Source organism: Indicator indicator, chromosome 24, assembly GCF_027791375.1.
Source record: "Indicator indicator isolate 239-I01 chromosome 24, UM_Iind_1.1, whole genome shotgun sequence".
Taxonomy (NCBI): domain Eukaryota; kingdom Metazoa; phylum Chordata; class Aves; order Piciformes; family Indicatoridae; genus Indicator; species Indicator indicator.
In genome coordinates this window covers 16392045-16398492 of record NC_072033.1, presented here as the reverse complement: position 1 = coordinate 16398492, position 6448 = coordinate 16392045, and positions in this window count along the sequence as shown.

Genomic DNA, 6448 nt, shown 5'->3' with positions numbered 1-6448 from the left:
AAGAAAAGGAAAGAAAAAAGAGACAGAAAAATACCAATTAACCACTTCCAACAAGTCATGGACCTTGTTTCACACTGGAAAACAAAACAGGATCAAGCAAAGTGGGACCTTTCTGCACCCCCTGCCCATGTACATACCCTCTGCCCAGCAGCACCCTGCTGCCCCGCCTCCCCTCCATCCCTGTCTTTGTCCTGTCCCTGAGTTCCCTTCTCCCTCCCTGCACCAAACTGGTGATGCTTGAGCAGAAGAGAAGTGCAATAGCAGCAGGGGCCCCTTGGCTGGGGTCTCTGCAGCTGCCTGGCCTGGGGGGCTGCAGCCTCCCAGCATGGGCAGTGTCTGCACCCCAGCTCCCAGGAGGATGTTTCCAAAGGTGTTGGAGCTGTGCAGGCAGGGGCAGAGGGACAGCAGCAGGGTCTGGCAGTGGATGTGGTGGAGGGGAGCCTGGTCATGCTTTTCCTTTAGCCTTGGGCCAAGAGGGGACATGGAATAGAATCATGGAATTGTTTGGGTTGGAAGAGAGCTTTCAGATCATGGAGTCCAACCCTTACCCCAGCACTGCCAGAGCACCACTGAACCGTGGCCCTCAGCACCACAGCTGCAGGGCTTTGAGACCCCTCCAGGGATGGGGACTCCACCACTGCCCTGGGCAGCCTGGGCCAGCCCTTGATAACCCTCAAGGAGAAGAAATTGTTCCTCATGTCCAACCTAAACCTCCCCTGGGGCAACTCAAGGCCATCTCCTCTCATTCTGTCCCTTGTTCTTTGGGAGAAGAGGCCAAGCCCATGCCTCAGCAGGGCCTGGACCTGTGGTGTGTCGGCTTTGTGGCCAGCTCTGTGCAGGGCTTTGCCTCAGTGCCACGAGGTGCAGGCAGAGCAGCTTCTTGAGGGGCTGGGTCTGGCCATGGCTGCAGGACAGGGTGCAGGAGGTGTGAGCAGCCCTTAAGAGGATGGCAGAGGAGGTGTTGCTGTGGGATGGGTCAGGTTGGAGGGTTTCATGGAATGTTGTGGGAGTGGAGCACTGTGATGAGACCTCAGAGCAGGGAGGGTGACGGTGGAAGCTGTGCCCTGGTGCTCCAAGTGTCTTTGGAGATACAGCCAAACACAGGGCACTGTGTGGCAACAGCAGCACCATGAGGACAGTGCTGGTGTCAGGGTGAGCTGGCAGCCATTGAGCTGCCCCAGCAGTTGGGGGTTGGGGGCAGTTGGCAGAAAAGGCAACTCAGGTTCCCCATCCTGCCCCATCCCAAAGGTGCTGATGGCCCAGGAAGGAGGAACAAAGTTTTGGTCACCCAGCTGCAGCCATGGGAGGTGTGTGGCAGGGACAGGAGCAGCATCAAGTGACAATCATGAGTCCTGCACCTTGCATTCACCATGTCCCTGTGGGCTGGGACCCACCATGGGGTGAGTCTGGGCTCCCCCAGGATGCATCCAAGCCCCCAGCCACCTTCCCTGGGGACAGGGAGTCCCCACTTAGCTGTTGCCCTTCACTTGTTCCCTTTCCCTTGCCTTGTCTTTTCCCAATCCCATCATAACACCTCTCTCCAGCCTGGAGGAGCCATCCCTGGACTGGGATGTGTCTGTCTCCAGACCAAACCAGGCTACCTCTGTCCTTGAGAAACAGGCACGTTTCCTCTGGGTCATGGCACAAAGAACTCCACTGGAGTTGGGTTCATATCCCCTTGTGCAGAGCCAGGGAGGTGGCCTCGGGGGGAGGAGAGCTTCTGCTTTTGCTTTAATCAATTCAAACCTCAGCCCCTGGGTTCCTTCACTGCTCTTCACCTCATGGCTGGAGGCTTGGTGTCCTTTCCCTGCTCAGTAATAATTAATGTCCCTCTCTGGAGGCAGTTGGAGAGGGAGGGGATAGCACTGAAGCTGAGGTGGCTTCTTGGAGGAGCTGATGCTCCTGCTCCAGCTCCCAGCAGCTGGATGCCACCAGCAGCATCTCTTGGCGTGGTGGGCACGTGCCCGTGGGCGAGGGACCTGACTGCTTGTGCCAGGCTTCAAAGTCATTAGTGGGGAAGCTTAATTAGTCACTGCAGCTCATCCTGTGGCTGCTTGGGCCTTGTCCCATCTTTGTTTTGATGGAGTCATGGAACAACTCCTGCCTCCCCAGGGAAGGGAGGGACTTTTGGAAGCTGTAAGGGCTGCATCTTGGTCTTTGTCACAGCAGGACACAAGGACACTTCCCTGGGTGAGGGCATTTTGCTGTGCTGTGCCCACAGAGCCCTGTGCCCACTCACCAAAGCAAAGACCACCAGAAGGGCTGGCCAGGAGGGACCCCAGCACCCAACAAGGGTGCTCAAGGGGCACATCATGGCTGTTGGGGTGGGGAGGCGGGTTGGCAGTGTTAGGAGGTGGGGAGTGGGCAGAGACAGGGGCCTGGCACTGAGTTTGGCACTGAAATCTCTGCTGGATCCCCACATCACATCCCACCATGGGGGAGAAGCCCTGGCACAGTTGCCTGGCCAGGGGAGGGACACCTGGGTTTGGACCTTCTAATCCCCACCTCCTGCCATTTGGGATAGCCCAGGGCTCAATTAGCAGGCAGTTAATTACCTGCTCCTTGATTACATTCACGGCAGCACTGCACCCTGGGGTGAGCCCCAGCGTGGGGGCTTGGCTGGGAGCTGCCTTGGGGTGGAGGAGACCTGGGGTAAGGACCTTTTTTTTTTGGGGGGGGGTGGGGTGTTGGGGGAAGGTCTTTGTGGGGTCCAGCTCAAAATGTGTTCTGCAGCTTTAGTAAGGGGGGGGAGGTCTGCAAAGGAGTGGCCTGGGAGAAGCAAGGGGCAGGAGAGGGGACAGCTTGGTGGCTTTATGGGGATGGCACCACCCCAGAGTGGACCAAGGAACAGTGTAGGGGCAGGCAATGGGCTGAGGGCAGTGGGGACAGCAGTGCCAGTGCTGTGGCTGCCCCCCTTATTGCTGGGGGAGCCCCCAGGGAAGTGGTCACAGGGAAGTCTTGCTGGGCAGGTGCCATCTTCAGAGGGGTTCCCTCTGTGAAGGTCAGCTCTGAGAGGAGCATCTCCTGCTGCCACCTTCTCCTCCAGACGTCCTTTAGATTCCCACTTGTCCAGGGAAGGCTCCAGGGTGATTCTGGGAATGCTGGCAGCTGCCTGCCCCAGCCTGGCAGAGTCTGCCGGGTTGTGCCCCTTGAGTTGCTCCCCACAAGGCAGCAGCAATGGGGGGAAGCTTACCTTAACCCACAGGCTGTGGGGTGAGAAAGGGACAAGCAGGTCCTGCCTCCTGCTGTCCCCTTGCCCACAGGGGTCTGGAGACCCTCTGGTCTGGCAGGGTGAGACCTGTCCCTGAGCCTGGCACACCCTTGTGCTGGCACAGACCTGAGCCACAGGTACAAGAAAGCCCCACAGAGGGGACAGGGGTGCTGGGGGCACCCCCATGGTCCTGGCCTGGGGTGCTCAAGGGGTTGTTAGGAGCATGGCAGGTGGGGGGGTGGGGGGGTGGGGGTGTCTCTGGGGGGGCCCTGGCTGCGGCCCTGGGTGGCATCTGCCTCTGCAGCACCCTGGGGACAGTGGCACTGTCACCCCCTGGCCCCACTGTCCTGTCACCCACACCCCCACTAGAGGAAAGGGCTAAAACTTCCCTGGGGTCAGGGACAGGCAGGCTGTGACCCCAGAGGGGACAAACCTCATGGGACCATCCCAAAAAGCTTCAGCCATGGTGGGCGGGAATCCCTTGGCACCACCATGGTGAGGTTGGCTCTGCCACCCTGGCATGGGCACTGCTGGGCAGCGAGCAAGGGCTGAGTGTGGCCATGGTGGAGCTGCCTTGTCCCCAGGTATCAGCCAGGAAGCCCTTGGCGCTGCCATGATGAGGCTGGCTGTGCCACCTGGCATGGGCACCAGTGGGCAGGGAGCATCTTGTTCGTTTCTTTCTCTCCTGGTGACTGACACCCATCCCATGGCACAGCCACATGGCACAGCCAAATGCTTCTTGTCGATGGCAGTGCTTAGTGCATAGTGTGGGGAGGAAGGGAAAAGGGAACCAACAACAAAAAGAAGAAGAAAATGGGGGGGAAGGACACAAAAAAAAGAAAAAGGAAAAAAGTCAATAAAGAAAAAAAACAACAGGAAAATGGACAAAAGACACCAAAAATAATAATAAAAAGAAAATGGACAAAACCCACAAAAATAAGTAATAGAAAATGAACAAAAGACAGCAAAAAATGATGATAATAATTAAAGTGGACAAAAGACACAAAGATAAAAAACAAAAATCAACAAGAAAACGGACAAAAGATACCAAAAAAACCTCCACCAAACCCCAAGAAAATGGACAAAAGACCTAACTGATGAATTAAAGTAAGAAAAGACTGACAAAGGACACCCTAAATAAGCAAATAAATAAATAGACCAACAAGAAATGGACAAAAGACGCAAAAATTAAATAACTGAATTAATAAACCCAAGAAAAAAAAGGGACAAAAGACACAACAATTAAATTAATAAATGAAACCAACAAGAAATGGACAAAAGACACACAAATAATAACAATAGGGGAAAAAAATTGAGAAAACCCACAAAAATAAATGATAATAATAAAGACCAAGAAAATGGACAAAAGACACCAATAAAACCCAAATAATAAAAAAAAACCACAATGAGCAAAAGACAGCAAAGTTTAATTAATAAATAATCCAAGAAGAAAATGGACAAAGTACACAAAAAATAATAATTAAACAGAAGAAAATGGACAAAAGACACCACCAATAATAATTACAAAGAGAAAATGGACAAAGTACACAAAAAATAATAATTAAACAGAAGAAAATGGACAAAATACACCAAAAAAATAATAATTTTAAAAAGGACAAAAGACACAAAAAGTAATTTAAAAGAAACAACAACAAATGGACAAAAGCCACCCAAAAAAAAAAAAGACAAGAAAAGACTTTTCAGTTTATCACTTGTAACCATATATATAAATATATAAATATCTATATTAAAGAAGTGTTTATTTGCAAAGGAAAAGTTAAGACTCCTGTTTTAACAGTAAAAGCTTCTCTCCTGGTGACCTCCTGGCTCGCTGAGTTGCTCTTTGCTTCAGCCCTGGCACGTCCTGGCTCTCAGGGCTGCTGTGGGAGCAGCTCCAGGGGGGGCTCTGTCCTGGATGTGTCAGCCACAGCTGTACCCAATAAATGGCTTTGGATTTTGTACTCTCAGCCTGCAGCTCCTTCTTTAGGTCAGGGAAGGGACCTCCGAAGCTCACCCAGCCCAACCCCCTGCACTCAGCAGGGACATCCTCCACCAGAGCAGCTTGCTCACAGCCTTCTCCAGCCTCACCCTGAACAGCTCCAGGCATGGGGCCTCAGCTCCCTCCCTGGGCAACCTGTTGCAGTGTTCCAGCAGCCTCCTGCTGCACAACTTGTTCCTCACATCCACTCTCAATCTGCTCTGCTCTCATTTCAAACCCTTGCCCCTGCTCCTGTCCCTGCAGGCCTTTGCACACAGTCCCTCTGCAGCCTTCTTGTAGCCCCTGCAGCTACTGTCAGGCTGCTCTGAGGTGTGCCTGGAGCCTTCTCTTCTCCAGGCTGAACACCCCCAGCTCCCTCAGCTGCTCCTCCCCAGCCCTGTTCTCCAGACCCTTCCCCAGCTTTGTTGCCCTCTCTGGACCTCCCTCAGCCCTTCAGTATCTTCGCAGTGAGGGACCCAAACCTGAGCACAGGAGTCAAGGTGTGGCCTCAGCGGTGCCCAGCAGAGGGCGACAGTCACCTCCCTATCCCTGCTGGCCACACCATTGCTGCTCCAGGCCAGGCTGCTGCTGGCCTTGGCCTCCTGGGCACACTGCTGCTCACCTTCAGCCAGCCAGCAGTCAGTACTCCCACGGCCTTCTCTTTCACGCAGCTCTCTTCACCCCAGTGGTGCCCCAAAACCGGGGGGTACATTGGTCTTCATGCCAGCAGAGCCCCCCCAAACCAGGAGAACTCAGTTCTCCATCCCATTGCTGCCTCTAAGCCCAGGGGCCACCTGGTTCTGCATCCCAGTGATGCCACAGAACTGGGGCATGGTACCCAGTGATGCTTCCCATGCTGACACTCAGCACAGCCAGTCCCCAGTGCCCACAGCCCAATGCCCAGCATCTCCCACTCCCACAAAAATGCCCCCAGAGCTGCCCCCACTCCATGAGGAGCACTCAACATCTCCCAGCACCAGGGGCCACATCCAGCATGAGACTTCTTCCTTTCCTCTCTGAGCAGCTCATCAGGACTGAGCACCACTCAGGCTGAAGTTGCCACACAGCACCCACCTCTGCCCACACCACTCCTCTGCATCTCACAGCAGCCACCCCTGCTAACAGCACCCACATGTGCCCACACCACTCACTTGCATCCCACAGCACCTACCCCTGATAACAGCACCCACCCCTGCTGACACCCATATAGTAACAGCACCCACCTATGCCCACATCACTCCTCTCCATCCCACAGCAGC